The 22,254-nt window shown below is 46.0% G+C and overlaps 1 protein-coding gene across 5 annotated transcripts in view; it reads right to left on the reverse strand.

The window, feature by feature from the left end:
• Positions 1-22,254, reverse strand: part of map4k5 (mitogen-activated protein kinase kinase kinase kinase 5) — a 204,776-nt gene that overhangs the window by 165,919 nt on the left and 16,603 nt on the right. The window contains exon 1 of one of the 5 annotated variants that reach the window (XM_086003142.1): positions 4,106-4,123. The exons of the other annotated variants lie outside the window; for them this stretch is intronic. The gene's annotated coding sequence lies outside the window, so the exon portion shown is untranslated. Of the gene's footprint in view, positions 1-4,105; positions 4,124-22,254 lie in introns of those variants that run through there. 5 annotated transcript variants of the gene reach the window in all.

Genomic DNA, 22,254 nt, shown 5'->3' on the forward strand with positions numbered 1-22,254 from the left:
GGGGATTTTAAAGTGACTATTAACCCAGTGCGGCATCGGCAGCGGGTGGAGGCGGAGCTGAGCGGCAGAGCGACTACAAGAGGCTCCAGAGGCCCAGGTAGGCCCCAGTGCGGCATCGGCAGCGGGTGGAGGCGGAGCTGAGCGGCAGAGCGACTACAAGAGGCTCCAGAGGCCCAGGTAGGCCTCACCAATCTCCAATCTCAGGGAAGGAGAGAGTTAAAAAGCCATTTAAAAAAACAGCTGAGGCGGAAGTCCAGCTCGTGAGCTTTTTTTCAGAAGCGGACCTGGTGGGAAGCACCCAGGTGAAAGGTATTTAAGGAGGGTGGTGGCTTAAACCCGAGTTCCTACAGAGTAGGAAACCCCACCCACCCTCCTCCTCTAACCTAGTAGTCTTTTAGCAGCTGTCTAAAAACAGAGGTCACAAATTTTTTGGTCTCAGTTTCTTTTCAGCAGGGCAGGAACCGGGAGGAGCGGGAAGTCGGCGTAGGACCAAGGGGACACAAGACCGGGAAGTCAGCGAAAGACCAGGGAGGTAAGACTAACTGGTAAGTACTTTCCTCAAACCTTCCTAGAAAGTAAAACCAAAACTAGTGGGATTTGGTTAGTTTAAAAAGGAATAAGAGGAGTACAGTATACATTGGTCTAAGTAAGCTTCGGGAAAACAAAAGTCGATAAATAAACTAAAACTAGAAAATTAAAAAGTAATATAAGGGTTAAGTCATGGCAGTAGAGCTCGGACCTGTGTCATGCTCCTCCTGTAACATGTGGGAAATCAGGGACGCTTCCTGTGTCCCTGACGACTATGTGTGCGGGAAGTGTGTCCAGCTGCAGCTCATGTGGGACCGCATGACGGCCCTTGAGCTGCAGATGGACTCACTTTGGAGCATCCACGATTCTGAGAGGGGTGTGGATAGCACATTTAGTGAGTTGGTCACACCGCAGGTTAAGGCCAGCGTAGACAGTACATGGGTGACCAAAAGGCAGAGCAAGGGCAGGAAGGTAGTGCAGAAATCCCCTGGGGTTGTCTCCCTTAGCAACAGGTTCACCGTCTTAGGTACTGTTGTCGGGGGGGGTGACGCATCGGGGGAAGGCACCAGCAGCCAGGCTCATGGCACCATGACTGGCTCTGTTGCAAAGAAGGGAGGGAAAAAGAGTGGCAGGGCTATAGTAATAGGGGATTCGATTGTAAGGGGAATAGATAGGGGTTTCTGTGGTCGCGACCGAGACTCCAGGATGGTATGTTGCCTCCCTGGTGCAAGGGTCAAGGATGTCTCGGCGCGGGTGCAGAACATTCTGGAGGGGGAGGGGGAACAGCCAGTTGTCGTGATACATGTTGGTACCAACGACGTAGCTAAAAAAAGGGAAGAGGTCCTACAAGTAGAATTTAGGGAGTTAGGAGCCAAGCTAAAAAGTAGGACCTCGAAGGTAGTAATCTCTGGATTACTACCAGTGCCACGTGCTAGTAAGAGTACAGAGAACAGGATAGTTAGGCTAAATACGTGGCTTGAGCAGTGGTGTAAGAGGGAGGGTTTTAAATTTTTGAGGCATTGGAACCAGTTTTGTGGTAGGTGTGACCTATACAAAAGGGACGGTCTACACCTGTGCAGAGATGGAACTGATGTTCTCGGGGTAATTTTTGATAAAGCAGTTCGGGAGCATTTAAACTAGTATGGCAGGGGGCTAGAAACCTATGTAGTGAAATAGAGGAAAGTGAAAGGCAGACAGAAATAAATGGTAAAAGGGTGAGGAACAAAAAACAAAGGGCCAAACTAATTCATAAAAAATGTGAGCATAAAAAAAGCCTGAGGGTTTTATACCTTAATGCGAGAAGCATCAGGAACAAGGTAGATGAATTAGCTGTGGAAATAGAGGTTAATAATTATGATCTAATTGGGATTACGGAAACATGGTTGCAGGGTGAGCAGGGCTGGGAGCTTAACATACAGGGGTATTCAGTATTTAGGAAGGATCGACAAAAAAGAAAGGGAGGAGGGGTAGCATTGCTAGTAAAAGAGGGGATAAATGCAATTGAAAGGAAGGATATTAACTCAGTTAATACAGAATCTATATGGGTGGAGCTAAGAAATAGCGAGGGGCGAAAAACATTAATAGGAGTGGTATATAGGCCTCCAAATAGTAAAATAGAGGTTAGGGAGGGCATCACGAGGGAAATTAGAGAAGCGTGCAATAAGAGCACAGCTGTCATCATAGGTGACTTTAACTTACATATAGATTGGACTAGCCTAATCAGTAAAAATAATGAGGAGGAGGAATTCCTTGAGTGTTTAAGGGATGGTTATCTGGATCAATATGTCGAGGAACCAACTCGGGAACAGGCTATATTGGACTGGGTACTGTGCAATGAGAAGGGACTAATCAGTAATCTTGTTGTACGGGGACCCTTGGGTCAGAGCGATCATAACATGATCGATTTCTCACTCGAAATGGAGAGCGAAGAAATTGACTCAGAGACTAAGGTCCTGAATTTAAACAAGGGGAATTATGATGCCATGAGACGGGAACTGAGTAGGTCTGATTGGACAACGTTCCTGAGAGGACTGGAGGTAGATAAACAATGGCAAACATTTAAAGATAGAATGACAAAATTGCAAAAATTGTTTATACCAATCTGGCATAAAAGGAAATCTAAAAAGGTGACTCAACCGTGGATAACAGGGGAAATTAGAGACAGCATAAAATCCAAAGATAGGGCGTATAAAATAGCCAAAAAAAGCGCCAGAGCGGAAGATTGGGAACAGTTTAAGATAGAGCAAAGGAGGGCAAAGGGCATGATCAAGAGGGGCAAAATAGCTTACGAAAACAAGCTGGCGGAAAATATAAAAACTAACTCCAAAAGCTTTTATAAATATATCAAAAGGAAAAGACTGGTGAAAACCAAAGTTGGTCCATTGCAGTCAGATACGGGGGAATATATAATGGGAAATAAGGAAATGGCAGATCAACTAAATGCATACTTTGGGTCAGTCTTTACGAAGGAAGACACAAAAAACCTCCCTGGGATATCGGGAAAAATAGGGACATTGGCAAAGGAGGAACTGACGCAAATCAATATCTCTAAGGATATGGTGTTAAGGAAGCTAAAGGGATTGAAGGTGGACAAATCCCCAGGGCCTGATAACATGCATCCTAGGGTACTGAAGGAGGTGGCCCTAGAGATAGCGGATGCACTAAGGATGATTTTTCAGAATTCATTAGACTCGGGAACAGTGCCGATGGATTGGAGGGTAGCTAACGTTACCCCACTATTCAAAAAGGGGGGTAGGGAAAAAGCAGGTAATTACAGACCTGTAAGCCTTACATCAGTTGTGGGCAAAATGCTGGAGTCCATCATTAAGGATGAAATAGCGGAGCACTTAGCAAATGGGGACAGGATAGGACAGAGTCAACATGGATTTACAAAGGGTAAATCGTGCTTGACTAATCTATTGGAATTTTTTGAGGGAGTAACTGGTAGAATAGATGGGGGAGAGCCAGTAGATGTGGTGTACCTGGACTTCCAAAAGGCCTTCGATAAGGTCCCACATAAAAGATTAGCATGGAAAATTGAGGCTCATGGGATAAAGGGGAAAGTTTTGGCGTGGATAGGGAACTGGCTGTCAGATAGAAAACAGAGAGTTGGAATAAACGGCTCATTTTCTGAATGGCAGGCAGTAACAAGTGGGGTACCACAGGGATCTGTCCTGGGCCCCCAGCTGTTCACAATTTACATTAATGACCTGGATCAGGGAGTCGGATGCAGCATTTCCAAATTTGCAGACGACACTAAACTAGGAGGTGGGGTGGGCTCAGAGGAAGAGACCAGGAAGCTCCAGAGCGATTTGGACAGACTGGGCGATTGGGCGGATAAATGGCAGATGCACTATAATGTGGACAAGTGCGAAGTTATCCACCTTGGGTGCAGGAACGGGAGGGCAAATTATTATTTAAATGGCAATAGATTGGGAGAGGGGGAAGTACAGAGAGACCTGGGTGTTCTTGTACACCAGTCACTGAAGGCGAGCATGCAGGTGCAACAGGCGGTCAAGAAGGCAAACGGTATGCTGGCCTTCATAGCAAAAGGGTTAGAATACAGGAACAGGGATACCTTGCTGCAGCTGTACAGGGCACTGGTGAGACCACACCTCGAGTACTGTGTACAGTTTTGGTCGCCTCATCTGAGGAAGGATGTTCTTGCCATGGAGGGGGTGCAGCGGCGATTCACCAGGCTGATACCAGGAATGGCGGGAATGACCTATGAGGAGAGACTATGTAGTTTAGGGATGTACACACTGGAGTTTAGAAGATTGAGAGGGGACCTCATAGAAGTGTATAAAATTCTGACAGGTCTAGACAGACTGGATGCAGAAGGAATGTTTCCCTTGGCGGGTGAAAACAGAACTAGAGGACATAATTTAAGGATAAGGGCTAAACCATTTAGGACAGAGATGAGGGGGAATTTCTTCACTCAGAGAGTGGTGAACCTGTGGAACTCATTGCCACAGAGGGCAGTGTACGCCAGCTCATTAAATATATTTAAGAGGGAATTAGATATATTTCTACGGGCAAAAGGGGTTAAGGGTTACGGAGAGAAGGCGGGGACGGGATACTGAATTAAAGGATCAGCCATGATCTCATTAAATGGCGGAGCAGGCACGAAGGGCCGAATGGCCTACTCCTGCTCCTATCTTCTATGTATCTATGTAACCCGGTGCTGTCTGTGGAACAGTACCCTCTTCCCCTCATTGATGATCTTTTTACAGGCCTGGCCGGAGGGCAAAAGTTCAGCAAAATAGACTTATGCCAAGCTTATCTACAAATGCATGTCAATGACAAATCAAAGGAGCTGCTGACAATTGTGACACACAAGGGGCTATACAGGTACTGCCGCCTTCCGTTTGGAATTACGTCGGCCCCTGCTCTATTCCAAAGGGCAATGGATCAGATTTTGAGTGGACTGCCAGGAGTCCAGTGCTACCTGGACGACATCCTTGTCGCTGGGACAAATGAGGATCATCTTCTGAACTTGGATGCGACACTACAATGACTGAAAGAGTACGGACTCAGAGTTCGTAAAGACAAATGTGAATCCTTTCAGTCTTCAGTTGAGTACCTGGGGCATGTGATTGACGCTACTGGCCTGCATAAGGCGCCGTCAAAGGTCAAGGCGATCGTGGAGGCCCCAGCACCCCAGAATGCGAGCCAGTTACGTTCATTTCTGAGGCTACTTAACTACTATGGGAAGTTTATTCCAGACTTAGCAACATTGCTGAAGCCGTTACATCAGTTGCTATGTCAAGGCAAAACATGGAAATGGACTGAACTGTGCAACGAAGCCTTCGCCCAAGCAAGAAAGCATTGCTGAATTCGGAGGTCCTGACACACTTCGACCCAAAGCTACCCGTGTAGCTAGCATGTGATGCATCACCATATGGTGTGGGAGCAGTCATATCCCACATCATGCCTTCGGGTGAAGAGAAACCTATCGCCTTCGCATCACGCACCTTGAACAAGGCCGAGAGTAACTATGCGCAGATCGAGCGCGAGGCCTTGGGAATCGTTGAAATTTCATCAGTACCTGTTGTTTGGGAGAAGGCTCACACTCCTGACGGACCACCGTCCATTGACTTCAATCTTCGGGCCCCACACCGGAATGCCGTCTCTCGCTGCAAGCAGGATGCAAAGGTGGGCTTTACTGTTGTCAGGACACACATACGACATCAAATATCGCAAATCAGACTTGCACGGCAACGCAGGCGGTCTCTCGAGGCTACCCTTGCCTGTTACTCCCCCAGAGCCTCGTCAGATAGACATCTTCTACTTTAGACAAGTGGAGGGAGCACCTGTCACTGCAGTTCAGGTGCGAAGGTACACCCGCAACGATCCAGTCCTGTCTGAGGTAATGGACGATGTCATTCGAGGGAGAGCGATAGGAGATTCTCCTAGTTTGAAACCTTCCGTTTCAAAAAGAAATGAGCTCTCCATCCAGGCAGGTTGTCTTCTTTGGGGATGCCGTGTCATCATTCCGCCACCTCTGAGGGAACCTATACTGCAACAACTTCATACAGGCCACAGTGGGATGGTTCGGATGAAGGAAATGGCAAGAAGCTACTTCTGGTGGCCAGGTCTCGATGGGAATATTGAGGAGAAAGCCAAAACATGTTCCCCATGTCAAAGGGTCCGGAATGTCCCACAGCTGGCAACCCTACACCCCTGGGATTGGCCTGCAGAAGTGTGGCAGCGAGTACATGTGGACTTCGCCGGTCCTTTCGAAGAGAAGACGTTTATGGTGGTCGTGGACGCTCCTAGCAAGTGGCCGGAGGTCGCTGTGATGAGGTCTACCACGGCAGAGAAAACAATTGAGAAACTTGGTGAAATGTTCAGCCGTTATGGCTCACCGGAACAACTCGTAAGTGACAACGGTCCACAATTTGTATCACAGGAGTTTGCAACCTTCCTGCATGTGAATGGTGTCCAACACATCAGGTCTGCACCCTATCATCCCTCTACTAACGGCCAGGCAGAAAGGTTTGTGCAAACTTTGAAGCACGCCTTGAAGGCATCGCAAGGTCAGGGCTCAATCCACCAATGTCTGAACAGCTTCCTGTTGTCCTACAGGAACAAGCCGCATGCCACAACCAAAACTTCCCCTGCTTCGCTCATGATGAAGAGGCAGTTGCGGACAAGTTTTGACTTACTCAAACCTCCAAGGGCAGAACAGGTTGTCCATTGTCAACAACAAGCTCAAGTTGAAAAGAGAGAGAAAAGAGCCAAGGAGAGATGGTTTCATCCGGGAGAGCACGTCCTAGCTCGAAACTACAACACTGGACCAAAACGGGTTCCTGCTACGGTGATCGCGCAGACGGGCCCTGTGTCTTACACGGTTGAGACTGCTGAGGACGTCGTCTGGAGAAGACACACAGATCAACTGTTGCTAGGAGCAGAGACAGCCAGAAGCTCCAACGGCTGGTTGGCCTGAACTGTTTCCGGATGATACCGCAAACCAGCATCCTTTGCCACAGTGCTCTTCTCCAACACAGGAAGTCAAAGAGACTGTTCCACCTGTGCAAACTCCTGACTTTCGACTGACACAGGCACCTTCTCCATCCAGGCCTGTGTCAATACCTACTGCTGTGGAAGCCAGCGATGACCGCCGGTATCCTGTCAGAGAGCAGCGGCCTCCAAGACACTTGGATCTGTAGGCTTAGTGACTTACCCACAAGACTGGGGCAGAATAAACCCCAGGGTAAAGTCAGGGTTTGAGGCAGTCTACCTCTACCCTAGGTTCGTTGAGTGCATTGAAAGTAACTTACCTGTTGAGGAATAATGTGGAGCTTCCATTTAAGAGGGGAGGAAATGTTATGTATTGTGTTCTCCTCCCACCTGTGGTGGCGCTGTCACAGGAGATAAATGGTTGGGTGTTCTCTGTTAAGTTTAGCTCACTTTGTTCAGAACTTTCCAGAACTTCCTTTCCTTCCAATAAAGCACTTCATGTTTGAATCAAATCAAAAAAAAATCAAATCATCTTTTGTCATTGTTAGTGCACAAGTGCGGTACAACGAAATGTAGGCTTGCGGCTCCCGAGAGTGTACATTTAGATTAAGACATTTAAACATTCAACATACATTTGGCTTGTAATACATTAACATAACCATAATAAAGTGCATTGGCAGATGTGCAGGCTTTAGAGTTTATTTGTGGAGTTCAGTAGGATGACAGCCCTGGGAAAGAAGCGGTTCCTAAATCTGGTCGTACGGGTGCGAATGCATCTGTAGCATCTCCCAGATGGCAGGAGGGCGAACAGACTGTGGCTGGGGTGGGTAGGGTCTTTGATGATGGACCGTGACCTCCGTAAACAGCGTTTCTGGTATATGTGCTCTATGGTCGGTAGCCGGGTGCCGGTAATGCGTTGGGCAGTTTTGACTACCTGCTGCAGGGCTTTCCGGTCATAGTGGCTACAGCTGCCATACCATACTGTGACACAGTTTGTCAGGATGCTCTCTATTGTGCAGCGGTAAAAGTTAGAGAGGATCAGGGGTGACAGGTTACATCCCTTCAGCCTCCTTTAGGAAATATAGGCGCTGCTGGGCCTTCTTCACCAGAGGAGGTGGTATTGAGGGACCAGGAGAGGTCTTCCGTGATGCGGACTCCGAGGAACTGAGTTGAGTCCTAAATTGTGTCTAGGTAGAAAGGTACCGACACAACAGACCGAAGCTATGTCTTTGGTCCCTGCCACAAACTCCATGCCCTAGCCACCGACTTGGGCTGAACCAGATCGTTCACAACCTACTTGACCATGAGCTGAGCTTATGACCCTCTCCATCACCAAGACTGCCTACTTCCACCTCTGTAACATCGCCCGTCTTTACTTCTGGCTCAATAATCTGCTGCTGAAATCCTCATCCATGCCTTTGTTACCTGCAGACTTGACTATTCCAATGCTCCCCTGGCTAGCCTCCCATAAACTTGAGCTCACCCAAATCTCTGCTGCCCGTATCCAAACACACACACCTTGCGTACTATGTGCAGTTTTGGTCGCCTTATCTGAGGAAGGATGTTCTTGCTATGGAGGGAGTGCAGCGAAGATTCACCAGACTAATACCTGGGATGGCAGGAGTGAGAGATGGGGCTTATACTCGCTGGAGTTTTAGAAGAATGAGAGGGAATCTCATTGAAACTTATAAAATTCTAAGAACTAGACAGACTAGATGCAGGAAGGATGTTCCCAATTGGTGGGGGGGGGGGGGGGGGGGAAGAAAGAGTCCAGAACCAGGGGTCACAGTCTAAAGATAAGGGGTAAGCCATTTAGGACAGAGATGGAGGAGAAATTTCTTCACCCAGAGAGTGGTGAACCTGTGGAATTCTCTACTACAGCAGGCAGTTGAGGCCAATTCATTAAATATATTCAAGAAGGAGTTAGATATATTTCTTAAGGCTAAAGGGATCAAGGGATATGGGGAGAAAGCAGGGACAGAGTACTGAGTTTGGATGATCAGCCATGATCTCATTAAATGGCGGAGCAGACTCGAGGGGCCGAATGGCCTACTCCTGCTCCTATCTTCTATGTTTCTATGTCCCATTCACCCATGCTTGCGGACCTATATTGGCTCCGGGTCCAGCAATGCCTCATTTCAAAATTCTCATCCTTGTTTTCAAATACCTCCATGGCCTCGCCCTTCCACCCTCCAAGATTCCAGATTTCCACTTTGCTTTGTGTGATCAAGTACTTCCTGATTTCACTCCTAAATTGCCTAGCTCTAATTTTAACATTGTGGCCCCTTGTTCTGGATTCCCCCTCCAGAAGAAATAGTTTCTCTGCATCAAGTCCTTTAAACACCTCAATTATATCACCCCTCAACTTCTAAACTCGAGAATACAAGCCAAATTTATGTAACCTGTCTTCATCCTTTAAGTTCCAGTATCATTCTGGTGAATCTGAAGTGTACCCCAAGGCCAATATGTCCTTTCTGAAATGTGATACCCAGAACTAAACAGTACTCCAGATGGGGTTTGACCAAGGTATGAGGAAATACAAATATGCAGAAAGATTTGAAAAATTGGGATGTTTTCATTAGAACAGAGGAGATTATAGGATGATTTGATAGAGATGGGACAGAGTAGATAGAAACAGACTGTTTTCAGTGGTTGAGGGAATCTAGAAAAAAGAGCCAGAGATACAAGATTGAATATATTCAAGGCAGCGATAGACATATATTTGAGCTACAGGGGAGTCAAGGGTTATGGGGAGCAGTCAGGAAAGTGACTTTGAGGCCAAGATCAGATCAGCCATGATCTTGAATGGCGGGGCAGGCTCGAGGGGTCGAATGGCCTACTCCTGCTCCTATTTATGTTCGAGAAAGATTTAGGTCAGAGCAAAAGATTTTTTTTAAATACACAGGATTGTGCGGCTGTGGAATGTACTACCAGAGTTAGTGACTCAAGCAGAGGCCATGTCAACATTTAAGAATAGGTTAGATGGGTGAAGAAAAAAAAAGGGAATAAAAGGACATGGGAATAGTGCAGTCACATGGGATTAACAGTAATGCTCATGTGGAGAACACCAGCATGGACTAGTTGAGCTAGAAATGGCTTGTTTCAGTGTTGTTATTTCTACTTTATTAAGAGTCCTACATATGGCATGTACTTTGTATCCACGTAACCTTACTTCCTATGTCACAATTTGAGAGTCACAGTTAGGCCAACATTTAGAATGGGAAAACCCTACATCAACATTTGCTTGAGAACTATCCTTCCAGGCCTCCAAACAGTAGATGACACTGTTTCAGATCTCTCCACCCTGCAAATATTCATGTCCCCAGCCACCTGGAGAACTATGGTAACTGAAAAGTACTCCTATAAAAGGATATGGTCCTAAGCCTCTTTTTTTAGGTAGTACTTTTATGCAAATATTTAGGATTGCCAAACCTGCAAATACACTGACTTTTTATTGAACTTTTACAATAATGTTATAACTACTTAATAGCTGTTGAAGAAATTATGGCAGCATCAACTGGGTGCTTAAAGCCATGTTCCTGGCTATCTAATCTCCACTCAAATTGCTCAATCAGTAGTATAGTTGATAGCTTATCTTTGGACTCTTGCCATTACCTCAGGGCTTCCCCAGGCCTCTTTCCTCTTCACCCACTAAACTCTCTCATATCAATGACATCTTCCACCTTCATCCTATCTATCTATGGATTTGGTTATGATTCCACTCATTCACCTTCCTTCAGATCACGCTCCCTCATGGCACATATCTTTCCTTCTTGCAATGAAGCTTACATCGATATCTTCCAGCTTATCTCCAACTCCTTGATCCATTGCCCCCGAGAAAAATGGCCCCAATTCACTAACTCTCAATTCATCTCTAGTTCGCCACCCATTAATACACCACTGCCATTGACCTACTAAACAGCTCTTACTTTTGACACCCTTATCCCCACTCAACATTTCCCACCTTTGCACCCTCAGATGAGTGCAGCTATTGTGCAACCAATCTTCCAAACCCCCAACTTCTACCACCTAGAAGGACAAGTGCAGCAGGCGCATGGGATCATCATCATCACCGGCAAGTTCCCCTCCAAGTTACACACCATCCCAAATTGGAAATATATAGCCGTTCCTTCATCGTCATTGGGTCAAAATCCTGGAACTCACTCCCAAACAGCACTAATGGAGTACCTTCACCACATGGACTGCAGCAGTTCAAAGCAGCAGCTTACCACCACCTTCGCAAGAGTAATTATGATGGGCAACAAATGCTGACCTTGCCAGCGACACCCACATCCCGGGATCAAATAAAAAAAGTCTTGCTGTCCCCCACCAAATTTGGATGCACCATACCAAACATTACCACATCAGCCACTCCATGATCAAATCCTCCTGTTACTTTGGCATCATCCTCCAGGGCAAGAACAATCTCAAACTCCTTTTTTCTATGCCAAACTCATACTAAAACCTCTTCCTTCACTCCTCCTACCCTCACTTCTAACAAGTATGAGGAGCTCATGGATTTCATCAGTTGGTTTATATCGGATTTCCAGCAATGCGTTGCAGACTGGCTAGTATTTCTTGGGTTCCAGGCAAAGTCCATTCATTACCCTTTCAGACTAGAAAGTATCTTACAGATGAAAGCCCCCTTTCTGTACAGAAGTCTATATGATTCTGAGTGTACTGGGTTGAAAACATTTTTGCCAGAGGCAGCCGAACAAATCAAAGCTATGCAATTTGCATTTTCCTGATCCACCATTCCATTTTGAGGGGTGGAAGAGGTGGAGTCACCCAGTAATACCAGACAATGTAGACTCCTCTAAGCAGAGCCCAATGATAAAACAGCTGGTGCTGGAGAGGGTGCAAAAAGAGATTTACAAGGAGGATACCAGAAATAAGAGGGTATACCTATCAGGAAAGGATGAACAGGCTGGGTCTCTATCTTGAAAAGAGAAGGCGGAGGGGTGACCTAAGAGGTTTAAAATTATGAAAGGTTTTGATAAAGTAAAGAGAGTGTTTCCACTTGTGGGGAAGAGCAAAACTAGAGGCCATCAATAAGATAGTCACCAATAAATCAAATCGGGAATTCAGAAGAAACTTCTTTACCCAGAGAGTGGTGAGAATGTGGAACTCGCTACCATGGAGTGGTTGAAGCAAGTAGTATGGATGTATTTAAGGGGCAGTTAGATAAGCATATGAGGGAGAAGGGAATGGCGGTTTATGCTGATAGATTTAGATGAGGAAAGACAGGAGGAGGCTCGAGTGGAGCATAAATGCTGACATGGACTGGTTGGGCTGAATGGCCTGTTTCTGTGCTGTAGAGTGTAGATGCAGAAGTTGCTCAACTGCAACAAAATTAGTACTAAGGTCTCAAGTCAAATACACACTAAATACCAAGAAAAGGAGCCAATGATGCAACTCAGTCTTGTATCCAGGAATGCAGACCAGTTAATATGATAAAGCTCTTCAAACAAGTGTTCTTGGAATGTCTTCCCCACCATCACCACCCTCAAACACCCCTCCTGTAAATCAGCAGTAATTTCCTACTGCAGAGAGTTGAACAAATGAATAAAATTTACATCTTTGAAAATTCCCAGACAAAAATCACAAAATCAAACTTTTCAGTCCCCAAATCATATAAAATTGATCCTTTTGTCAGTACAATGTTAGTTTTCAATGGTCATTCTTTAACTTATCTAATAGCTTTGATTATTTTGTGTGTAATTAGTCCTAGTGTCATTCTGGCTCACTATCAGTCAGAAATTTGTACATTCAATCGCCACTCAAAAATTTGAGCACATAAGCTAGGCAGACACTTGAATATTAAAGACTTGAATTGCCATAGGTGCCATGTTTTGAATGAGATATTAAACAGTGTGCATCCTCACGTGGATATAGATAATTCCTTGGCACTTTGAGGAGCAGGGAGTTATCCTGGGCAATAATCTTCCCTCAACCACCAAATCATTCATCTAATTTGCACTTCAAAAAGTTCATCGATTGGTTGTAAAGCCCTTTGAAATGTTCTGAAAATGTGATAATCTGCTATATAAAGCAACCTCTTTCTTTCTAAACTTTTAACAGTAAATGCTAGTGTACCTCAGTGTTTTCAGTTTTGCTTCACTACGCACTGGGTACATCAAAGGCTATGGGTCCCGACAACATCCCGGCTGTCGTGCTGAAGACTTGCGCTCCAGAACTAGCCGCACCTCTAGCCAAGCTGTTCCAGTACAGCTACAGCACTGGCATCTATCTGATAATGTGGAAAACTGCCCAGGTATGTCCTGTCCACAAAAAGCAAGACAAATCCAATCCGGCCAATTACCGCCCCAGTCTATTCTCAATCATCAGGAAAGTGACGAGACACCTTCCAAGCGGCACTTACTCACCAATAACCTGCTCACTGATGCCCAGTTTGGGTTCCGCCAAGACCACTCTGCTCCCAACCACATTACAGCCTTGATCCAAACATGGACAAAGGAGCCGAATTAGAGAGGCGAGGCGAGAGTGACTGCCCTTGACATCAAGGAGCCATAGTAAAGCTGAAGTCAATCCTAGCACAAAGAAAGATGGTTGTGGTGGTTGAAAGTTATTCATCACAGCCCCAGGACATCACTGCAGGAGTTCCTCAGGGCAGTGTCCTAGACCCAACCATCTTCAGCTGCTTCATCAAATGACCTTCCCTCCAACAGAAGGTCAGAAATGGGAATGTTCGCTGATGACTGCATAGTGTTCAGTGCCATTCGCAACTCCTCAGATAATGAAGCAGTCCATGCCCGCAAGCAACAAGACTTGTACGACATTCAGACTTGGGCTAAGTGGCAGGTAACATTCGCGCCACACAAGTGCCAGGCAATGACTATCTCCAACAAGCGAGAGTCTAACACCGCCCTTTGACATTCAGCGGCATTACCATCGCCGAATCCCCCACCATCAACATCCTGGAGGTCACCATTGACCAGAAACTTAACTGGACCAGCCACATAAATACTGTGACAACAAGAGCAGGTCAGAGGCTAGGTATTCTGCGGCGAGTGTCTCACCTTCTGACTCCACAAAGCCTTTCCACCATCTACAAGGCACAAGTAAGGAGTGTGATGGCATACTCACCACTTGCCTGGATGCGTGCAGCTCCAACAACACACAAGAAGCTCGACACCATCCAGGACAAAGCAGCCCGTTTGATTGGCACCCCATCCACCACCTTAAACATTCACTTCCTCCACCACCGGCGTACCGTAGCTGCTGTGTGTACCATCTACAAGATGCACTGCAGCATCGCGCCACTGCTTCTTCAACAGCACCTCCCAAACCCACGACCTCTTCCACCTAGAAGGACAAGGGCAGCAGGCGCATGGGAACACCTCCACCTCCAAGATCCCCTCCAAGTGTCACACCATCCTGACTTGGAAGAATATCGCCATTCCTTCATCGCTGGGTCAAAATCCTGGAGCTCCCTCCCAAACTGCACTGTGGGAGTACCTTCACCACACGGACTGCAGTGGTTCACCACCACCTTCTCAAGGGCAATTAGGGATGGGCAATAAATGCTGGCTTTGCCAGCGACGTTCACATTCCATGAACGAATTTTTAAAAAATACTCATTATGGACTTCATTAAGGCTTTTGACAAAGTCCCACATGGGAGACTGGTCAAGAAGGTAAGAGCCCATGGGATCCAGGGCAATTTGGCACATTGGATCCAAAATTGGCTTAGTGGCAGGAGGCAGAGCGTGATGGTCGAAGGTTGTTGTGACTGGAAGCCTGTGTCCAGTGGTGTACCGCAGGCATCGGTGCTGGGTCCTTTGCTGTTTGTAGCGTACATTAATGATTTAGATATGAATGTAGGAGGTATGATCAGCAAGTTCGCAGAGGACACGAAAATTGGTGGAGTGGTAAATAGCGAGGAGGGAAGCCCCAGGCTATAGGATGATAGACAGGTTGGTCAGATGAGCAGAAGTGACAAATGGAATTTAACCCTGAAAAGTATGAAGTGACGCATTTTGGGAGGACTATCAAGGCAAGGGAATACACAATGAATGGAAGGACCCTAGGAAGGACAGAGAATCAGAGGGATCTTGGTGTGCATGTAGATAGAAAAGGAACTTTTCCCCTTAGTAGAGGGGTCAATAACCAGGGGGCATAGTTTTAAGGTAAGGGGCAAGAGGTTTAGAGGGGATTTGAGAAAAAAGTTTTTCACCCAGAGGGTGGTTGGAATCTGGAACTCACTGCCTGAAAGAGTGGTAGAGGCAGGAACCCTCAACATTCAAGAAGCATTTAGATGAGCACTTGAAATGCCATAGCATTCAAGGCTACGGACAAGTGCTGGAAAATGGGATTAGAATAGATAGGGCTTGATGGCCGGTGTGGGCACGATGGGCCTCTTTCTGTGCTGTAGAACTATGACTCTATGATATGATTAGGCATGATAAATTCTGGCTTCTGACAAAGTCTAATGTAACAAACCAAAATTTATCTCCACATAAATTACACGATATTTATAGCAGGGGTGAGGAATTCCAAAATTCTCAATAAATTTGTCTACAATCTTGACCACAACTGGGGCATGTTTACGACAAGTTCCTATGGCAGCCTATTTATGCTTCATTAAAGATCAAACAGAACAAGTGTTGAGGCACCTAAATATAAAGCGACTGCTCATCAGTATTTACAATTTTTAAATAGTCCTGGAGGTTAATGATTCAGATTACAAATGACATGCAATCTTTTGCCAGGTGTGTGCATGGCAAGTGTTACGTCTTTTAGTTTAGTAATATTGCTACCTTACATGCAACAAAATTAGCCTGCACACTTCAATTGACTACTTTATTTAAAACTGCCAAACACAAACGATGACCTCATCAAAATGTCAGCTTGGCTCAATTGATAGCACTCTCATCTCCAAAGTCAGAAGATGGTGGGGTCCAACCTCAAATCCAGACTGCAGCACATGATCTAGGACTCCTCCCTTGTGGATACTAAGGATATAGCATTTTGGAGTGCTACCCTTTGGGAAAAATTGAAGTCCCATCTGCCTGTTCAAGTCATTCAGGTTAATGACTGCATGGCACTATTCAAAAAAGAGCCAAGAATTCTTCTAGTGTAACATCCAACATTCTGGCCTCAAACACCACCAAAAATGATTAAGTTGTCATTCAGCAAATTGCTATTTGTGGGATCCTAAAGAGTGCAAAATGGCTGTCACATTTACCTATGTAATATTTGTTACACTAGTGTACTGTATGTGACGCATAGACAAACCTCTCTGATAGGATGACAAGGTTTTTTTTAATCCAATACTTAGATCATCAAAATAAGGGCCATGCACCAAAATATTAAAATTTCAATTGTTGCAGCAATGTGCAACAAGATATGCACCAAGTCCATTCTTTCACACAGGAAAGACACTGAACTTGCAAACAAAGGCAACTGCGTACAATACACCTTGTTGTAGGATGTGTAACTTCTCAATATAGGGAAGCAGTTTTCTAAACTACTGCAACTTAAAGTCAAGAGTGGACTGGCTCTCACCCAGCACCAGGAAACTTCAACTTAAAAAGTGTGCAAATCCTTGTTAATGTAAAACAAATAATTCCAATCAGTAGAAGAATGTCTGAAATTTATACGATAATGTTTTATTGGCAAATGGCTCCCAACTTAATTCTTAGTTTTTGAACTGCATAATACCATATATAGCTGCTAGCCCTGAGATTTTAACAGCAGTACTGCTTGATTTGTTCTCAACCTGGCATCTATCATACGTCCCCATTTTTCTGCTTCATCTTACTCTCCATCTCTTTCATCATCCAGGGAGCTCAGACTTCAGTTGCCCTACCTTTCCCCCCCCCTCATGGGAATGTAACCAAACATAGAAAATAGGAGGAGTAGGCCATTCGGCCCCTTGTGCCTGCTCCGCCATTCAATGAGATCATGGCTGATCATCCAAATTCAGTACCCTGTCCCTGCCTTCTCCTCATATCCCTTGATCCCTTTAGCCTTAAAAAATATGTCCAACTCCTTCCTGAATATATTTAATGAACTGGCCTCCACCGCCCTGTGTGGTAGAGAATTCCACAGGTTTACCACTCTCTGAAGAAACTCCTCCTCATTTCAGTCCTAAATGGCTTACCCCTTATCCTTAGGCTGTGACCCCTGGTTCTGGACTCTCCTGCCATCGGAAACATCCTTCTTGCATCTAGTCTGTCCAGGCCTGACAGAATTTTATAGGTTGCGATGAGATCCCCTCTCAATCTTCTAAACTCCAGTGAGTATAAGCCCAATCGACACAATCTCTCCTCATACGTCATTCCTGCCATCCCAGGTATCAGCCTGGTGAATCTTCACTACACTCCTTCCATGGCAAGAACGTCCTTCCTCAGATAAGGCGGCCAAAACTGCACACAATACTCAAGGTGTGGGCTCACCAAGGCCCTGTACAGCTGCAGCAAGACATCCTTGTTCCTGTACTCGAACCCTCTTGCTACAAAGGCCAACATACCATTCGCCTTCTTAACCGACTGGTGCACAAGAGCACGTCCGTCCGTTTGTCTTACACTCAAAAAGTTAGAGCGTACCTACACATGTTATATCAAAAGAAAGCTGATGATCAGGGGAGTGTCATAGGCATATTTACTTTTTGGTCAGGCAAAAATTGTTCGGACAGTATACAAAAAACGTTCAAAAATCCGCTCATTAGCGGTTGACCAATCCTACTGCTCATTAGCGTTGAGTGACGCGATGGTTGACCAATCCGTGCGTCACAGGTGGGACCTAATCCTGCAGCCTCCTGAAATGTAGCCGCCATTTTTTCCCCTGCTTTTCCTCAACAGCGAGCGGGGCAGCTGCGTCGGCCCGCCGGAGCGGGAGGCGAGTTGGGGTCACCCGGGCCGGGCCTCACAACCGCTCGGCCCAAGACACAGAGCGGGGGAGCAGCAGCAGGCGGCGGCCATGAACTGCGTCGCCCTGTAAACTGCCCTGGCAACGCCGGGCCCCCCCAGCTAGTTTGCCATGTTTCTGCCAAATCACCCAACCAGTCCAAATTGTACTGGAGTTTCACGACATCCTCCTCACAGCATACCCTCTCACCCAGCTTTGTGTCATCTGCAAATTTGGAGATATTGCATCCAATTCCCTCGTCCAGATCATTAATATATATTGTGAACAGCTGGGGTCCTAGGACCGATCCTTGCGGTACCCCACTAGTCACTGCCTGCCACTCGGAAAATGATCCGTTTATTCCAATTCTTTGCTTTCTATCCGCCAACCAGTTCTCTATCCAAGTCAATACCTTGCCCCTAATCCCATGTGCCTTAATTTTGCACGCTAATCTCTTATGCGGGACCTTATCAAAAGCCTTCTGAAAGTCCAAATACACCACATCCACTGGTTCTCCCTTATCTATTTTACCAGTTACATCCTCAAAAAATTCCATCTCCTCTTGGGCAGCCCGTTGTTAGAATACAGTTTTGTCGGCCAATCTTCGATTTCAATTTACCTGGGCCAGCTCCATTCTCAACCCACTGAAACTGGCCTTCCTCCAATTAAGTATTTTTACTCTAGATTGCTCCCTGTCCTTTTCCATAGCTAATCTAACCCTTATACTATTATCACTGTTCCCTAAATGTTGCCCTACTGACACTTGCTCCACTTGACGCACCAGATTCCCCAGAACCAGATCCAGCAATGCCTCCTTCCTCATTGGGCCGGAAATGTACTGATCAAGACAGTTCTCCTGAACACACACTTCAGAAATTCTTCTCCTTCTCTGCGCTTTATGCTATTACTATCCTAGTCTCGATTTCAAAATTCTCATCCTTGTTTTCAAATCCCTCCATGGCCTCACCCCTTCCCATCTCAGCAATCTCCTTTTGTCTTAAAATACTCCTGTGCAGCACCTTGGGACATTTTACTATGTTAACGGTGCTATATAAATACAAGTTATTATATTAGGATAGTTGAAGTCCCTTTCGGACTGGAAGAAGTTGATATAGATCAATTTCAAAATTTGCAGATCACAATACTTGGCAGTATAGTGAGGAGGATAGTGAGAGACTTCTAGAGGACACACACAGGCTGGTGGAATGAGCGAACACATGGCAGAAGAAATTTAACAGAAAAGTGCAAAGTAATCATTACATTTTGGTAGGAAGAATGAGGAGAGGAAATATAAACTAAAGAGTACAATCCTAAAGGGGGTGCATGAACAGAGAGACCTGGGGTATATGTGTACAAATCATTGAAGGTGGCAGTGCAGGTTGAGAACACCTGCAGTGATGTCCTGGGGCTGAGATGATTGACCAACAACCACAACCATCTTCCTTTGTACTTGGTACGACTCCAGCCAGTAGAGAGTTGCCCCCTGCCCCCTCCCCCGATTCCCATTAACTTCAATTTTACTAGGGTTCCTTCGTGCCACACTCTGTCAAATGCTGCCTTGATGTCAAGGGCAGTCAATCTCACCTCACCTCTGGAATTCAACTCTTTTGTCCATGTTTGGACCAAGGCTGTAATGAGGTCAGGAGCCAAGTGGTCCTGGCAGAAAACAAACTGAGCATTGGTGAGCAGGTTATTGGCGAGTAAGTGCCGCTTGATAACATTGTCAACCACACCTTCCATCACTTTGCTGATGATCGAGAGTAGACTGATGGGGCGGTAATGGACCAGATTGGATTTGTCCTGCTTTTTGTGGACAGGACGTACTTGGGCAGTTTTCCACATCGTCGGGTAGATGCCAGCATTGTAGCTGTACTGGAACTGCCTGGCTAGAGGCGCAGCTAGTTCTGGGGCACAAGTCTTCAGCACGACAACCAGGATGTTAATTGGGGCCCATAGCCTTTGCTGCATCCTGTGCGCTCAGCCGTTTCTTGATACCATGTGGAGTGAATCGAATTGGCTGAGGACTGGCTTCTGTGATGGTGGGGACCTCGGGAGGTGGATGATATCTCAGCACTTCTGGCTGAAGATGGTTGCAAACCCTTCAGCCTCATCTTGTCTTGTGCGCTGGGCTCCGCCATCATTGAGGATGGGGATATTCCTGAAGCCTCCCCTCCTGCCGTTAGTTGTTTAATTGTCCACCACCATTCACAAATAGATGTGGCAGGACTGCAGAGCTTTGATCTGATCCATTGATTGTGGTATCACTTAGCTCGGTCTATAGCATGCTGCTTCTGCTGTTTAGCACGCATGTAGTCTTGTGTTGCAGCTTCCCCAGATTGGCACCTCGTTTTTAGGTACGCCTGGTGCGGCTCCTGGCATGCTCTTCTACACTCGTTGAACCAGGGTTGTTCCCTTGGCTTGATGGTAATGGTAGAGTGAGGGATATGCCAGGCAATGAGATTACAGGTTGTGGTGGAATAGAATTCTGCTGCTGATGACCCACAGCACCTCATGGATGCCCAGTTTTGAGCTGCTGAATCTGTTGTGAATCTATCCCATTTAGCACGGTGGTAGTGCCACACAACACGATGGAGGGTAACCTCAGTGTGAAGACAGGACTTCGTCTCCTCAAGGACAGTGTGGTGGTCACTGCTACCAATGCGGTCATGGACAGATGCACCTGCGACAGGTAGATTGGTGAGGACGAGTCAAGTGGGTTTTCCCCCCCCCCCCCCCGGTGTTGGTTTACCACCTGCTGCAGGCCTAGTCTGGCAGCTATGCCCTTCAGGACTCTGCCAGCTCAGTCAGTGGTGGTGCTACCGAGCCACTCTTGGTGGACATTGAAGTCCCCCACCCAGAGTACATTCTGTGCCCTTGCTACTCTCAGTGCTTCTTCCAAGTGGTGTTCAACATGGAGGAGCACGGATTCATCAGCTAAGGGAGGGTGGTAGATGGTAATCAGCAGGAGGTTTCCTTGCCTATGCTTGACCTGAAGCCATGGGACTTCATGGGGTCCGGAATCAATGTTGAGGACTCCCAGGGCCTCTCCTTCCCGACTGTATACCACTGTGCCGTCACCACTGGTGGGTCTGTCCTCCCGGTATTCTGTGAATATCACTGTCAGGCTGTTGCTTGACTCATCTGTGGGCAACTCTCCCAATTTTGGCACAAGTCCCCAGATATTAGTGAAAAGGACTTTGCAGGGTCAACTGGGCTGGATGTGCTATTGTCGTGTCTGAAGCCGGTGTCTACGTCGATGCCGGGTGGTCCGTCTGGTTTTATTCTTATTGTTTTTCCTAGCGGTTTGTTACAACCAAGTGGCTTGCTAGGCCATTTCAGATGGCAGTGAAGAGTCAACCACATTGCTGTGGGTCTGGAGTCACATATAGGCCAGACCAGGTAAGGATGGTAGATTTCCTTCCCTAAAAAAGGACATTAGTGAATCAGATGGGTTTTTACAACAATCAGATCGTTTTATGGTCACCATTTCTGATACTAGCTTTTTATTCCAGATTTAGTTAACTGAATTTAAATTCCCCACCTGCTGTGGTGGGATTTGATCTCACTAGTGGGATTAGTGTGATAACTGGCCAGTACACTGCTGACCTTGCTCCACACCAAACGAAGGGGGAAAGACAAATTTGAATATAGCCCTCCAGAGTGCTTAACATTAATCAAGGCCCTCTTAAAACATCTAAAGTGCAGTCTTCATTTATTTTCCTGTTGAAATTCACATCCAGAAATGCAAGCACATCACGGAGTGCTTCAAGGCATGTACAACACAAAACGTGTTTGAATTGCATCCATGATATTAGCACGCTCATGTCCAGACCTGATTTTTGGTTTGAAAACAATCGGAACGTTTGTTCAATTTCTTTAATTGGGGAGGAACTCTATTTTTACTGCTTCACTGCCCCAAAGAAATCCAGATTGTTAAAAACTGGTTGTAAAAGGTCTCTAATTAGACACCATTCTCCAAAAATTATGACCAGGCAACCTGTTTCAGACTTTTACCAGTGGCACACAGTAAATGCTTGCTAGGAGAGTTGAAAGTGTGTCCTAGAGAAACATTTCACTATTCTCTAGATGAGTACTTCTTCTGCACCATGTCACCATTCCTCTCACTTAAACAGTCCAAATGAGTTCAGGAACTCATTTTGGTGGAAAATTATAGAAGCAAACCCACTTCCTGGAAATCCCCCCTCTGCTTCATACTATTGCTACCAATGGCAACTGAATTAATAGCAAGAGGAAGAAAATGAGGGAGTAATGAAACCCCAGAAGTCAGCATTGTTTTTTTTTGTTTTTTTATAAAGTTGTGATGTGTGATCGTCGACTGCCATATCTTTACCAACAGCTAGGAAAGGTTCATACAGAACAAGGAGCAAAGCAT

The sequence above is a fragment of the Somniosus microcephalus genome, chromosome 12, assembly GCF_052327205.1.
Source record: "Somniosus microcephalus isolate GS21.2 chromosome 12, FLI_Smic_1.0, whole genome shotgun sequence".
NCBI lineage: Eukaryota > Metazoa > Chordata > Chondrichthyes > Squaliformes > Somniosidae > Somniosus > Somniosus microcephalus.